Source organism: Prinia subflava, chromosome 2, assembly GCF_021018805.1.
Source record: "Prinia subflava isolate CZ2003 ecotype Zambia chromosome 2, Cam_Psub_1.2, whole genome shotgun sequence".
Lineage (NCBI taxonomy): Eukaryota > Metazoa > Chordata > Aves > Passeriformes > Cisticolidae > Prinia > Prinia subflava.
In genome coordinates, this window is record NC_086248.1 from 49,193,302 (window position 1) to 49,209,472 (window position 16,171).

Consider the following 16,171-nt stretch of genomic DNA (forward strand, 5'->3'; position numbering starts at 1 on the left):
TGGAAACCTCTGCCACACCTCTGCTGGCAGTGAGCTGCTGACGCCAAACCTGAAATAAGCTTGCTCCTAATTTCTGCTCTTTTTCAGGTTTGTAAAATGCTGGTTTTCTAGGGTACCAGGAAGGTGGAAGTCACTTTGAACACCAAGATCCTCAGAGTTGTTAGGTTGTCCTATGTATGGATTAAAAAATAAATTAGATTAGAAACACAGAAGCACATAATATCTAAGGTTGGAAAAGACCTTCAAGATTGTCAAGTGCAGCCTTTGACCAAACACCACCGTGCCAACTAAACCAAAGCACTAAGTGCTGTGTCCAGTCATTTCTTTAATGTTTCCAGGGATTGTGACTCCTCCAGTTCCCTGGGAAGCCTGTTCCAATTCTTGACAATGCTTTCTGTGAAAAGATTGTTTGTAGTGTTGAATCTGAACCTCCCTGGTGCAGCTTGAGGCCATTTCCTCTTGTCCTGTCACTAATTGTCTGGTAGAAGAGGCTGAACCACACCTTGCTACAACCTCCTTTCAGGTAGTTTTAGAGAGCTACAAGGCCTCCTCTGGGCCTCCTTTCCTCCAGGCTAAACAACCCCAGCTTCCCCAATAGCTCCTCATATGATTTATACTCTAGACCCTTTACCAGCTTCATTGTCCCACTTTGGATGCCCCAGCACCAAAAGTGCTTCTTTTCTTCTTGAAGTGAGGGGCAAGATAATCAGTGAAACACCTCCTAGAGCCTTGCTAAAAGTAATTGTAGACATCTGTGGAAGCAGACAGCAAAGCTGGAATTCCAGTCATAAAGCAGAGGCAATGCTTTCAGCTCTTAAGGCACTCCACTTCCCAGCACTTGCTATTTCCTCTGCTGTGCTATAAACCTGTGAGGTTAGAGTTGTATATAAGGATGGCAACACAAGAAAGCTCTGAAAAATAACTGCAAGCTTTTAAAAAGCTCCTTGTACACGGTGTTTGTAGCCCTTGGCAAGCCACCAATACATTACTGTAATAGCTGTGTTAAACTGGAAAGATAGGTATAGGAAAAAAGAGGGCATACAAATCTCAGGGTCACTTGCATTTTATTAATAAAATTAACTCTTTCTCATAGGATTCAGATCTGAGGATGTACCATGTTTCAAAATAAGCAGAGCTCCCAAACCCCAGACAGGTTGTTTAAAGGCATTGGTTTATCTCAGACATTTCTTTACATGATATCATGAGTTGATTTTGTTATTGCATCTTATAAAGCCCTGGAAATGGCTTTATGTTTTGGACATTTCAGGAGATTTTTTTTCTTCCCCTTGCAGTATGCAGCTAAAACAGGTGGTTTTGGGAAGGTGTAAATGCTATTTAGGCAAAGCTCTCTCACTTCAAACACTCTGCCAAAATCTGTCTGAACCGTCACAACCCCTATGGCTCACTGTGGTATCGTTTTTGGTGTGTGGGCCAGGTTAATCCATCTTTTCTAGCTTTTAGAGCTTGCCAATGCAGCTATGCCCATTCCAATCACAATTCCAAATCACTGTGTTGTCGGTTCCTATTGCTTTCAATAACAGCCTCCTGCATCTTTAGGTACCTAAACCTGTTGCACATCTGATTCCAAACCCTGGTACAATGAATAGGAATGGGTCTGCTTGATAGTTGTTTGCATTTTTCATCATCTGAAGAATTGGTATCAGTGTGTGTACAGGTATTATATCTATTTTTGTTGGAGAAATGTGAAAAAGAGTAGTCATGTTTTTGAGCTGGAATCCCATTTCCTCACCCTACATCCACAGTACTAGCAGGGCAACATAAACTGCTTGATGGGCTCTGGCTGCCACCTTTGTCCCTGCATATCTAAAAGCACACGGTGTGCCTGGGGAAGTACAAGCCCTGCATTCCCAGGAAGTAGCAGTGCTGTCACTTTGTGCCCATGGTTTCTGCACTGACCAGAAGTGCAACCCTGCCTGCCAGCCCAAGGCTTAATGCAGCTTGCAGGCACAGGCACAGCAAATCATTGTGATTCCATGTTTCATGGAACCTGTTTCCATCACCTAGGGACAGCACCTGGTTTGAATTACTGTGCAGTGGCTCTAGGGTGAAGGTCACAGGTCCAAAAAGACTAGGCAGATGGTAGGAGTGCCCAGATTCTGCTGGGACAAAGTATCCAGAAGAAAAAATAAGGGCATATCTGGGAAACTGGCATGGGTAGACCCAGTCTTACTGTATGTCAAAAGGATCAGCTCTTGCTTTGACCCAAGGAGAACATCTCCTCTTCAAGTCCCCAGCATTTTGCTGTCCAATGTGGAAGAAACAATTCCCCTTCAATTACTGTTTTGTAAGCAACTAACAACTAGAAAATATAGGTCACCAGGACTTTTACAGTAAGACATCCACCACCAGATAGCATCAGCTTTGACATTAAATCAGTGAATGGGAGACATAACCTACTCTTACTCATTTTTATTATGGTTGTAAAAGAGATGGCTCAGATAACTCAAATCTCCACGGCCAGAACATATTATCTGTCAACAGGCCCACAAGCGACCGATCATAACATTATTTTGACCTTAAATTGTTTACAGTCTTATTCTTCAGGGCATTGTGTCAGCTTATCTTGATCATTACACCTCTTGAATTGAGAATCAATTAAATGTCATCTAATCTCTCCAATCTGTAGTGCGCAGTTTATTTTTATGCAGGAAATGAATACTGCAGCATGATCATCCTGCACCTTCGATTTTCACAGTATACAAATACTGAATAAATACTGCTGCTTTGGCACGTTTAGAACAATATTTCCCAAAAAATATATGTGTATTTTCAGTGGCCTAGCCTAGTTCTCCAGATGAAAAAAGGTTGTACTTTTATTGAAGTAGAACTACAATATTCCTAAACAGTGTGATAACATAGTTTTAATTAATAGAGTTGATTATCCATCTAAGATTATCTCTGAAGTGTCAAAGAGTGAATTGTTGTGCAATTGGGATTTTTTCAGAAAATTACTTTGAATTGTTAGAGTACATCATATGTTAAGCAAATCTCCAGCTTTTTCAGAAAAAGACATTTGTGTAGAAAAAAGTTCTAATGCTGAATAGTTAATGTGAACATAGCTATAACAGGGTGAGAAAACTAAATTCTTTGGTTTAAATCTGTACCATTTCTAGGCACAAATTTCTGCAGATTTCGGGGAAAAAATGCATAAACCAGCTAGAACAAGCATAAACCAGAAGGTACAAATGTTCACATAACTTTTGTTATCTGACTTTGGGGAAGAAGCAAACGGCTGCAGAGCATCCACTGCTGCTCCAGAGGGAGCAGGATCTCTGCAGAGGTGACTGTGAAGGTTATGGTATTGTCAGACTGAAAGCAGCAAAGTGAAAAGCAGGAAAAGGAAAGAATAATATCATATTGATTCCAGATCATGTTTGGGAATTTTTTTATATAACTTTTTAACAAAAGACCCATGATGAAAGTCCTGGGGCTGGGGCTGTCCTGTGGGAACGTAACATTACATGTGCGAGCTTAATTCAATCATCTCCAGGCTTTTGCAGTCAAACTCCACTGTTCTAGGGGATAGTGTCCAGTCCCCAGACTATTAAAAAGTGAATCTGGTTTCCTCTTCCTTTCATCCTTAAAGCCTCTTTTGTTGTTTGCAGGCTGATAGAAGAAAGTCACTTGCAAAGGGATGGAGCGAATTTCTTAACATCAGAAAGAAGGGCAACAGGAGGGCATCTTATGCTGCAGAATCTGCAAACATGCAAAAAATGAAAGTTAGTGATACTTAAAAGGGAAAAAAGAAGGAGTAGGTTCAAAGCAAATTGCTCAGTAATGCATTTTTTTATCAACAAACAATTGTGAGTGGGAATGGGTACAGCAAGGTGTTAAGTTTAGAGATAAGAGAGAAATTTAAATTACAAAAGAATAAAAAATTTCTGGCTGAGAGAAGCTGCAGACCTAATACGTTCCATCCCCACTCCCATGAATAAATAAAATGGAAGAAAAAAACTAAAAGGGAAGTTTTTTCCATGGTTAGAACATAATGCTATTTCTTATATTTTGCACAATGCTGAGTTGGCATCCAAAAAACACTTGCTTGCAAGAAATTAACTTCTAAGACCCATTCATGCTCTCAGAGACACAGCCTGAAATAAATATGAGTTTTTAAGAAGCACTGAGCATCTTCTTCCAGAAACTCAGGTATTTTGGAACAGCAAACATTACTGACCATTTTTGAAAAATCTGTGTGGAGCCTTGGCTGTCCTTAACACATTGCCTTTCTATATATAGCCCAGAGCAATAGCAAAATCTCCAAGGAGCCACCAGCTTTGGGTCCTGTTGCTACAGGTCCTGTGGTTTAGTACTCAGCCAAGATCTCCTATTGTGCACTTTTGGTCAACAAAGGGTTGCAATAGTAAAATATAGGGAAAAAATAAAAGACTGCCCAGTGTAGCAGATTTCAAAGCTATGGAGAATGTGCTGGGTCTGTAAGGAGTCTTGGGAAATGTCTGACATTCCTGGGTTCAGCACTAGAATTTCTAACATTATAAATCAGCACTGATAAAATCAAAGGGCTGCTGTGGGTATAAAGGAGGATGGAGACTGTTGTTTGGTGTATCCCTGTTGTATACAGTGTTAGAAAGTCTCAGCTACTTGTCCTACCAAAAAAAAAAAAAAAAAAAAAAAAAAAAAAAAAGAGCTGGGAAAACAGGCCATGTGCTCCCACTTCATACTGGAAAAAACCCTAGTCCAAAGTGGCTTTTATCTTTCAAAAGCATGCTTTTGGAAAATAACACTACTGGCACTCAATGCCAATAGAAGATGCTCTTTCTTTTTTCACGTTCTCTAGCTGGGCATGCTTACTGTGGCAGAGCACAGCAGTTTCTTAGTCTCATTTTGCCTCTGAGTCACACTGCGTTTTGGGAGAGGCAGTTCTGTTCACCTTGCTGTGCCTCAGCTTGGCCATTCAGGGACTTGCTCTTCCTTGCCTGGCCTGAGGTCATTGAGAAATTTAAAACCTGCCTTCAACTTCTGAACAAAAATTCAAAGAAATGTAAAAAAACCACCTCTAACTCAGGTGTTGAATACAAGCAGAGGCTGGAAGGTACATATGCTTTCACACAGGTCTTCCCTAGTCACCTGCTGCAGACCATTGCCTGTCAACTTACTGAGTGACTTTGGGTTTGACCCAGCAGTGCCGTTCTTAGGTTCCTATGGCCAGCAAACCTAGAAATCTCCTTAAGCGTGCTAAACATTTGACTGACATGCTCTGCCCCCAAGGGCCAGAAAAGCATCTCAAGCTGTAGCTTGAAGAGTTGGTAACATCCTGAAGACCCTTTGAGTATTTTGTTCAATTAGGACAATCCTATTCTCAGTGACTAAACATTGGGGTAATGCCTTCTTTTCAAGATGTTTGTTGAGAGCACACTGCATTTACAACATGAGCTGAAAGCTCTTCAGTCAGTTGTTATTTTCACCATAGGGACTGGAGTTAAAGTTTGCACCACAAGAGATGGGTGTCAGCTGGATAACAGCTGGATCCTTTGGGGTGAGCTGATGCAGACTGGCTCCTTCAACAACTGCTTCCCAGGTATGCAGACACGTTCTTGAATTATTGTGGAATTTTTGTGTGGAATTTTTCATATAAAAAGTAATATTGAGTTTGGCTGGTATCTGGACTCCACTGGGAAAAAAAAATCCATTTTATTTTTATTTGAAATTATGTTCAGAAATTTAGCAGCATCTCTTTTCACTTGAACCTCTTGAACTGAGGCAACAGAGGAAAGAAATTTTAAAAAATCAAACGAACAACAGAGGAAACCTTGAACATAATTTATGGAAGAGCAGGAGACAAAATGAATATCCATGTACTTTGGATACTTGATTACATTGTGTTTCTTATGCTGTGCAATTTTGCCTCTAAGCTCCATCCTTCACCTCTCCTTCCATCTGCATTAAGAAAGAACTTAGTATAAATGTTTCTAGGACATACAGCCCTGACAGATGTTCAAGTGATAAATATTTGCAGGCAGGGTGATTTTCAAAACTGGTGTCATTTTGTTGATTTAGGATTTTCTGTACTTTGTATTTTTGTGCAAGCACATAACTCTGGGAAATAAATTTATCTTAATCAAAGAAAAAGTAATTAAAAGGATTGTTGCTGAAACTGCTGATGTTGCTCTGAATGTCACAAAAATGGGATTTCAAGTGAGGCACGATGCTTTTCAAGTAGATTTAAGATATATTCAATGGATTGAAAATTTCTCTTTTTGAAATGATATATGTACTGGAAAGCATGGACACTAATTTACTGCAAAAACTAGCAAAGCAGAAAGGAGAAAAATATAGGTAAAGCAAACAAAGACAGAGATTGAAAGAGATGAGTAGGCAAAAAAGAAACTGCCTTTGAGAAACAGCGTGCTGAAGTCAGGAAGAGAGCTTGTACACAGCTGAAAGAAACACGTGTTAGGGGATGCCACCACTGCTGCAGTGCACTTCCCAGGGCACTTCCAGGCCAGGCACAGAGAGTGCAAAAAGGAATCTTCTTTACTTTGCAGTTTTTTCACTTTTTTCTTTAACTTATTTAAAAAAAAATATGGGGAGAGATATATTTGTGGTCTTATAAAAATAATTAATTCCTGTCTAGATGTTTTGTTTTTATAGTTCCTGACCCTCCAGATTTCTGACTCAAGGTTAAGTTAGAGTGTTTACAACAGCTATGATTTGGTGAAGAAATTTTACCTAAGCCACTGGCTGAAACTTCAGTGTTATTCATCACTGATGGAGAACATTTCTGTGCATTAGAAATGAAAAGGCAAGGAGCCTTCATTTCTAACGTTTTAAATTTTAGAAACCTCTTTTATTTTGAATATATTGGCTTCTGGAAAAGCAACCACATAAATCTACTGATTTATGCTGTGGTGAGAAGAAAATGTGTTCTTCACCTTTTCCTTGCCAAGGTGCTTGAGTTTAGAAGTGATCAAGGCCACACAGGCAGAAAACCTCTGCAACTGCAAGGGAAGCAATCCTGCCTCTGCTGTGAGAAAGTATTGGAAATTAATTAAATCCACCTCAAAGGGCTAGAAAAAAAATCCATATTCCTGGCTGCTTTACTGCAGCAAACAGCACATTTCCTGCCTGACACATCTGAAACACTATGTGATGTGGTGAGGAGGGAAGCCTTGGATAGGGATGCCCGGACCATCAGCAGACACCACTTTTTAGCTGAAGAGGGAAAACTGTCGTGGGAAGGATAATGCCAGCAGCACTCTTAGCTGTGGCTTTTGTCTTATCTTCTGTGCAGGGAGAGAGGGCAGGGCCTGCAATACTTTGTAGACTGTGGGTGGCATGGGAAACACAGCACAGAGAGGTGAAAGTTGCTCTGGTTTCCATTGAGAACCCAGAGTTCCTGTAGGAGAGGCAGTTCCTTGGAGGAGCAGGTGCTCCCCAGGCTGCCCGCCACACCTGAGGCCATCCCCCCACAGTGGGGAGTGCAGGAACCGTGATTCCCTCAGGGCAGGCCACAGAAGACAACCTCCCTCTTCCCACGTTTCCAGCCCCTGGCCCCACTGCTCCTGCAGGGCTGGTTTCTTCTGAGGCCATCCCATCTCACCCCAAGGCCGCAATGCTTTTCTTCCTCTCCCTTTCACCCTCCACTGGCTGCTCTTCTCAGCTCTACTTCCAGACACTTTTAATCTCTTAGCATTCCCTGAGCTCTTGAGCAATACTGTGCCTTTTAGAAGGCAAAAGAAAACTTATATTTTATTTGGGAGACTGTATTATTTTGATAAAGGAATCTAATCAGAAAATCACAGAATTTGGGGTGGAAGGGACTTTTAAAGGTCATCCCAGCCCAAACCCCCTGTGATGGCAGAGACAACTTCAACTAGACCCGGTTGCTCAAAACTCATCCTTGAACATTTCTGGGGATGGGCATCCACAACTTCTCTGGACAACTTGTTCCAGTGCCTCACCATCTTCACATTTCTTCCTAATATCTAATATAAACCTACTCTCTTTCAGTTTAAAGCCATTGCCCCTTATCCTATCACATGCCTTTGTAAAAAGTCCCTCTCCAGCTCTCTTGTAGCCTCTTTAGGTACTGGAAGACTGCTCTGAGATCTCCACAGAGCCTTCTCTTCTCCAGGCTGAACAACCCCAGCTCTCCCAGCCCATCTTCACAGAAAAGTTGTTTCAGCCCTCTGAATAATTTCATGGCCTCGTCATGTAATGGATCTTGTTGTGCAGGTGCATGTAGGGTGGAGGGCTGCACCCTCAGCTGGGTACCTTCCGAGAGGGGAAGAGTGCTCTCATCACTTCCTTCAATCAAGGTTTTGCCCAGGACTTCACTTGTCCCATTGTCCTGCTGGTGCTGGGACTAGAAGAACATTTTGTTAATAATATTTGTGGTGTGTTGCGCTCACAGGCCATACCACATGCCAGGGTTGCACACATCTTAGCTGTGGCGGTGCATTATTTTTAGTTTATTATGATTTCATATTTGTTGTAATAACTCAGTTTTGCATACCCCATTTTCCTTCTTTATGTGCCCTTAATGTAGTTCCATGTACCCCTATCCCCCTCATTAGTATTCCTTTGTCTCCTTCAGTTGCTTTAAGTTATGCGTGCACCTGTTATGTTATGTGACTTTCAGTTATCTGTCTATTATCTTTCCCGCCTTGTGTAAACCCATCCCACACATCCTGGATTGGTTTCTGTTAGTTTTACCCGCGGATGCAACACCCTAGATACAGACCCTAATTGGTTGCTTCAAATTTACCTCTCCCTTTACCCCTCCCCTAAGCCTGTTGTATAAAACCCACTGCCCGAGCCCTGCTCGGGGCTTCTTGGGGTGTTGTCTTTTAGTTGCTCATCTCCTTAATAAACCTCTTCAGTTCACCCCAAGACCCGTCTCACCTCCACTCCATCTCTGCTTCCGAAACAGACACTGCCAAGAACATCGGAGTCCCTGGGTGGGGAGGTGAGAGCTCCCCAGGGGGGAAGGTGTCGCACCCCTGGCCGCTGTGTGCCCTGGGACTGAAGAGAGTCACACACTGCGACACTCAGCCAACACTAAGAGCCCAAAAAGACAAGACACCATGAAGCAGGACACAAGAGCCCTTGTTGGAGCATCTCTAGAAAGGATGCCATTCTCTCCAGCACTGAGCCACATTCCCCTGTCCAGGCACTCGCAGCTTGTTCTGTGGGAAGGGAAGCCCTAGAAGAAATCTTGGGGGACCAAGAAGAGTTTGTGCAGATATTGATCACCTTAAGGGCTCCAAATTTGGGGGAATTGCCAAAAATTCAGAGGAAAGAAAATTTACTCCTTGCATTTTGTTGACTGAAAAGAGAAAATGTATTTTATATTTCAATTCTCAAACTTTATCTTCCCTGTCTTGTAAGGGCCTAGATTTTCCAATAAATTCACAGAAGTACCCTCAAATTATGACAGCATTTGTAAAAACCCACTTCCTTTTTCTCTTTTCCTTCCCTTTTTTGAGAGGAAAATCTTGTGACATTTGCAATGCAGAGATTTTTTTGTCAGAAAGGGTTCATCCTTTTGTAGGCATCCAACACTTGTTCAGTATAGGATTTCTATATCCATGCAGTCAATGGACTCTTCACAAAAGCCTCACTTCATTTTAGACTTCAGACACAACTCCAGATATTTCTCTTCTATTTCTGTCCCAAGAAAGCTTGATCACATTAAATCAAACTAACACACCCCATATAAATATAGTGGGCACCTATTCAGAATGAAATGCATGATAACCAGGGGGACCCAGTGGCACCCTTTTTTCTCCTGGAAGCCATGTGGGTCCATGAAGGGTTCAGGTCATGGCAATACTAGAGCATTTTCTAGTATCAGCACTCTGTATCAGAAGAGCTTTAGTTTCCCCAGGTTGGTGAGTGAAATGGAGTTACCTTCAATGTAATATTGTAATGGTGTTGTTGAGAGTAAAAATTACTGAATTAATCTGAGGCTGATGGTAAGCTGAAATTTTGTTGTTGCTGACATTCAGGCAGTGAAAGCACTGCTTTGTTTTGTTTTGGTTCCTTTTTTTTTCTTTTTTTTTCAGAATCAGGTGAAGGGAACAAAACATTTGAAGATGACACTGCAGTTGTTATTCAGCCACTGAGACTCCTCCGCTGCTTTCCTCTGAATGAAGAGTGCTCTCTGAAACCAAGTTACGAATTAATAGTGGGCCATGAAGGAAACATAGAGAGAGATGTACCAGGATAGCACCAGAGATAACAGTCACAAGATGCAGCAAGGGACTTTCCATCCACATATAGGGGAAATGGGAAAACAGAAGTCTCAATGAGTGGGTCACACGCTGGAAACAGGGCCCAGGGTACAGTGTCTGCAACCCTGAGGATTTGTTACACTTCACTTAACAATGTCCCAGGTAACCTTGGGATCCCTATGTAACTTTGCAGCTGACTCTGGTTTGAATAGCAAATTGGATTGGATGACATCAAGAGTAACCTAAATTTTTATTGGATTGAGTGGAATTTTGGATACATATTTCTTTTAATGTCATTGTTTCCCTCCTGATCCCACCCATCTCCTATGAAAATCAAGTATTTAAAATAAAAATTTTCCCGTTTCCTAAATAGTCTTAACTAGCCCTGTTTATCCTTTTTAAGGACATAACTTCTCTCCACTTAAGGATGCCCATATCATATCCAGCTTTCATCTTGTTCTTCTGGGCAATAACCATTTCTTTTTGATGTGCCTTTTTCAAGTTTTGGTGCCTCTGGGCACTTCTAGAGCAATGAAAATGCATTTCTCCAGGCATGCCCCAGGGGGAGGACTGAGTTTGTTGCTGAAGAGCACAAGAAGTTTTCACTAAATCTCCTGGTTCTTCTCGTTCCCCATCAGGCCCTGTGCTCCCTGCACTACTGCTGCTGTGTTCCCATGCAATAATTCAACTGTGGCCCTACAGAGTGCATGTGGGGCAAAGGACCCCTAAATACCCAGTGCCACAGAGCAAAAATGGTTGGATGCCTGAGGATCCCTGGGGGCTGACTCCACACCTTGGCCCTCCCATGCATGAGGAGAGTCCTGCCTCAACATCCCTCTCTGGGACAGCACCAGCAAAAGCAATTTTAACCAGCTGGCACCAAAGCCCGTTCAGGATCGCCCTCCTTCCCTCTGGCTCAGGGATGGTGGTGCAGCAGTCCCTGAGGGAGCAGGCTGTGGCAAAGCTCCTGGCAGCACTTCAGCCCGAATTCCTCCTCTGTGTGGGATTTCAGGGCAGGGTTGGGGGGAGGCTGCTTTCACTTTGGCCTGGGAGAAGCAGTCCAGAAGAAACAAAGGGAAACTCTTACAATTGATGTTGTGGCTTTGAAATCAGCACAAAAAGTCGGGTTGCTAAGTAAGGGAGATCAAGGCGAGAGCATAATGGGAAGTGTTGATTCAGCCTCTCCTGTAACAAAGAGAAACAGCCTGTCAGTGCCAGCCAGGAATGCTTAAATCACCTGTACTTCAATGAAGCCAAAACACAGGAAGCATTCAGCAGGCTGAAAAACGCCATTAAAGGTATTTATGTATGCTCACATTTGCCTCGGTAAAACCTGTTCATGCCGACGTTCAAACTGAGCATAATGTGTGTGCAAGGCCAATTCCACCCAGCCATGACACAATTGTTAATATCAAAATAATCACAAAGGCTCTTTGCCCTTTGAGATCTGCTGGGTGCTACCTGCCTTGGAACTGTACCTGTATTTTCCGAGGGTCTTGCAAAAGCTTCGGTTCTCCTTCGGGAGCGCGGGGGAAGGAGGAGCAAGGGGATGTTTGCCTTGGGTGGGACCTGGCTCACCTGCCCCGCTGGCCGCTGCACCAAACGCACCCAGCTTGCACGGGCACCAGCTCGGAAAACAAGTTTGTCCCACGTTTTCCAGAAGATGGAGCTCAAGAGTCTCCCATGTGAGATAGGAAAAGGTTGTCTCTGCCTGGGGAATAGGGGAAGATAGACGTTGCTCCTGGGGAGCTATCTGAATAATAATTTTGTAGCAAGAGGCCTAAAATACCTTCTTGTAAGAAAAGGAAGTACATTCCCTCCCCTTTCTCCCCAAAAGCGTGTCTACAAATGGTACAGAAACAGTGAATTTAAGTCTATGGTAAAAGATAAATGAAAAAGTATCATATATTTTTGAGAGAAACAAAGTAGGAACTAGACATTTTCTGAAGTAATTTTTGCCCTACATCACCTCCCCTCATAATCTTTAATATTCTTACTGGCCAGAATTTGCATTCCCTGGAGAAAACACTAGAAAACAAGGAGGAGATTCTTATTCTCTTGAGACTGAGCACACCACTAAAAGTCAATTTCCAGAACGGCTTAAAACATTTTCCAAGTGCTGCAAGAGGAATGACAGCTGAGGCAGATTGAACCACCTCCTCGGGACAGAACCATGCACGTACAAGAGGTCAGCAGGAATTTGCAGAGATTAGCAACTAAAGCCATCTGCGTTCTGGAAAAACTCAAACCCGTACCATACATTGTGTGGGAAATCCATGCAGTAACACCAAAATCCCTGGGGGTCCTATTAGTCAGACCAGAAGATAGCCATGAGAAAACAGTTGAAAGGAAAATTATTAGCAGCTTTCTCTCTTCAGGTCCACCCTAGAGCAGTCTAGCATAGCTTTTGAAAGAAAAATATGAGGTAATTCTCTGTTAAGCTCTTTGGGCATTGATAACAACTTCCTCCAAACCAGATGGATTTTTATATCCAGTCTCAGCTGCCCAGTTCCATACTTAAGTATACACACTCCCAATCTAACTGAGATGATGTTGATGTAAAGTAGTAAATATTTATTTTTATGCTACAGTTACGATATTCATGTACTATTCTATAACATGTAAAGAAAAATTTCTATAACTTAACTTTTAAATAGATCTGAGTAAAGCTGAACTAATAAAAATTGGAGTGAATTCTGCTCCTGTAGAATATCTGAAGCCCAGATACTTAGAAGTTTGAAATCTCACAATGTCCATTTTGCAACTGTGAAAAATACTATCTATCTATCTATAAATCCATGATGCCAAATAGGCTGTTTTTACTACCTGGGGTTAGGAAATTCCCAGACTTATTAAATCCTGTTTCCTTCCCACTGCTAGACCAAGAGGACAAAGAAGTCTCAGATGTGTCAGTTCTCAGGGATTTCATTCCTCCAATTCCTTCCTCCTTTGGGTTTTCCCATTATAAAAGACCCAGTGCCCCTGCCTGTTTTCCCTCTTGGAGGAAATATGAGTGCATATTGCCAGGTCATGTTCAGCCTTTCATCCACCAATATCCCCAGGGTTAACCAAGAGCATGACTCAGGCATAGCACAATCCCACTGTATGATGGGCTTCTCTTCTCAGCAATATCACCTCTAGAAACTTGATTGGAATTCCCCCTAGGCGAGCTTTGTGAGACTATCTTTGGACTCTTAATACGTATCTTTACACAGAGGGAGCAAATGGAATGAACGAAACAGATATCAGCCATGTCTTTTCAAGGAGGAGTGCAGACACTGCTGCTGCAGAAAATAAACATCTGGGACTAGGGCAGTGAACTGTCCTCTGGAAGTGCTCTTTGCTCAAGGCTGCACACAAGGAAAGTCACAAGTACTGACTGAGACAATCAGCCTTTAGATATTCAGTGATGGTGAGCAGAGGCCCTTCAGTTTTGCTCAGAAGTGTCCTTTTCCATGTTTAAAGAACAGTTTTTATGATGCACATTTATTATTGGACCTTTTATAGGCATCTATTTGATGCAAAGTCAGCTAAAGACAATCAGTTTACTTACTTTTGTAACAAATGGTTATTACTTGTCTTTGCTACTAGCATTTTTATTTCAAAATTAGTGTTGAAGTTCAAGATTTTCAGCAAACTTCTTAAATTTGCTGCTGGAGGCAATTACTGTGAGTTTATGCAGAGATCAGTGCAGAAGCAGACTATTCCTGAGATACTGAATAAGCAGTGCACTTTCAGGAGCACTGAGTAAAGATGATAAACAAGGCTGAAAACAGAGAAAAGTCTGAGGATGATTTTGCCTGCTGAAAAGGGGCATGGAAGGGGAAAAAAGTAAAACACAAGTATAATAAAATGAGATTTAGTGAATTCTTCTTGTAAATTAATGATAAAATGGACAAGACATATACATCAATTAGCAAAGAAAAAAGATCAGACTACATTGAATCAGACACGGAAAACTTGGAAAGCAAATTAGGTAAAGAAAACTTTGCTTTTGTCTGGCTGGAAAAAGATTTGTGTCAAATATTTATTAAAGCACAGACTCAGCATCCTGCCCTAGTTGGAGCTGAACCTCCTCTCACTCCTTAAACCTGCAGAGATAAATGCGTTCCTGAGATTTGAAAACAAAGGTAAAACCAGATTCTGCCAGACACTTGGCCATCTTCACCTAGTGCTTGGAGAGAGGTACGGATTGAATGTACTTTTCCCTGTAATCCACAGGTTTTTGTTGAAGTCCAGTCACTGAAGTGTTAATTACATGCCCAAAAAAGTGGCAGATTAGACCCATGGGAGCAACTGTGTTTAAGTGAGTAAGATAAAACATGAATTACTGTTCTGTGATAGCTTGTACTTTGCAGAAACCTGCAGCTGACCATGCCTTTCATACAGCTAAGGACAGTTACTCCTGTTGTTGAAGCATATTTCTTTTGTTTGATTTTTTTCTCCTTTTTTTGCCTTTTTATTTTTACTGTAAAATCTATGTGGTTTGCTTAATGACACCCAGATTGATAACCTGTGATACAGACATACAGATAGACAGATTCTTAACACTAGATATAACAAACCTTGAGAGGGACACATGCAGTAACTCTGCCTGCACAGTGAAGACCACAGACTCTTCACTCACGTGTTGTGCTGGGGGACACGGGGGTCAGAAGAGCAATATCTTGGACTAACTGTCTCCGAAACTACTTCAGATTTCCTGTTAGTGTGTTCAACATGACAGATAGCTTCTCTCCTTTTCAAAATGATGACCTATTTTTCTACTGTCACTGCAGAATACATTATCATAAACTACAGTTTTCAAATTTATTGCTCTGGACCCTAGAATCATTATTTATAAGAATTATAAGGTTGTCTACAAGTTTTATTTTTAGCATTAAACATGACTGAAGTTTAGAATGAGCTATTTTCCATTCTTACCTTATTTTGTAGGCCAGAAGTGCTGTGTGTGGGCGTCAAAATACAAAAGGTTTCACAGTTTTCAAAATTATAGCATTTTCCAAACTATTTCCAACATTAGACTCTGAAATAAAGTGGAATACCACTTCACAAGCATTTATTTTCTTTCTTAAAATATAAAATTAGAATATCTGATTGCAGGGTGAAATAGCTGTAGACCAGATCTTCAGGTTGGAAAAGATCTGAATACTACAGCAAATCAGTAATTCTGTACTGTACAAAAAATGTTTTCAAAACAGTCTTTGAAAGAAGTGTGACATTTAAGCTATGCATCTTCATATTCTTGAAGTATCCAAACAACCTCACGTCTGTCTTTTTTGCAAGGTCAAGCTCTTTTTCTCTCCTTCAGATATGCTTGCCTGTCATTTGGATACATGTTCTTCCCTTGCAGGGAAAGAGCTCTCCTACTGAATGACCTCTAGACTAGAGAAAATTTGGCTTGGAATTTGTCTTCATTTGCTGGCAACTAATACTAGAAGAAAGCCTGGAGGGTGAGTCTTGTTCTTTTCTTGGGAGAAAGTGGAGAAGGAAATATCTAACTCCAATATCTGACTTTGTTTGTCCCGGTGGTGTTCTTAGAAGAAAAAAACAAACCTCTCCTCTAGTTCAGTGTGTACATTTTGAAGCAGAGAGTCAAAGCTGGCTGGGAGGCTTCCTCTGCAGCCAAAGAGAGTTTTACATGGATGAGATGTGGCATCTTTTGGAAGTGCCTGAATATCTATACACACACTGACTAGAGAAGGAGCCTACTAACTCCAAGTAGGCAAGTGAGACAATGTCTGTCCTCTGCCCTCAGGGTAAGTGAGGCTTGTCCTTAAAGAAACAGCAATAAACAGGGTTTCTCCCCCAAATACTGTTTCTGTGAGAGAATAAATGAAAGAAGTGTTTCAAGATCAATTCTCTGGAGACAGAATTAGAACAAGTTCAAACCAAGTGCTTCATGGTCACTGACAGGTACTTTAGTTCTTGTTTGCTGATCAATATTGCGACCAGGT

The 16,171-nt window shown here is 41.6% G+C and overlaps 1 long non-coding RNA gene across 2 annotated transcripts; it reads right to left on the reverse strand.

The window, feature by feature from the left end:
• Positions 1-3,389: 3,389 nt before the first annotated feature.
• Positions 3,390-12,027, reverse strand: LOC134546777 (uncharacterized). 2 transcript variants are annotated; one of them, XR_010079259.1, is made up of 3 exons: positions 11,693-12,027; positions 11,302-11,399; positions 3,390-3,717 (listed from the first exon to the last, which is right to left on the reverse strand). It is a non-coding gene; the product is annotated as an uncharacterized LOC134546777 (long non-coding RNA). The 2 variants fall into 2 exon arrangements; XR_010079258.1 differs by lacking the exon at positions 3,390-3,717 and adding an exon at positions 8,315-10,144.
• Between the last annotated feature and the right edge of the window lie 4,144 nt (positions 12,028-16,171).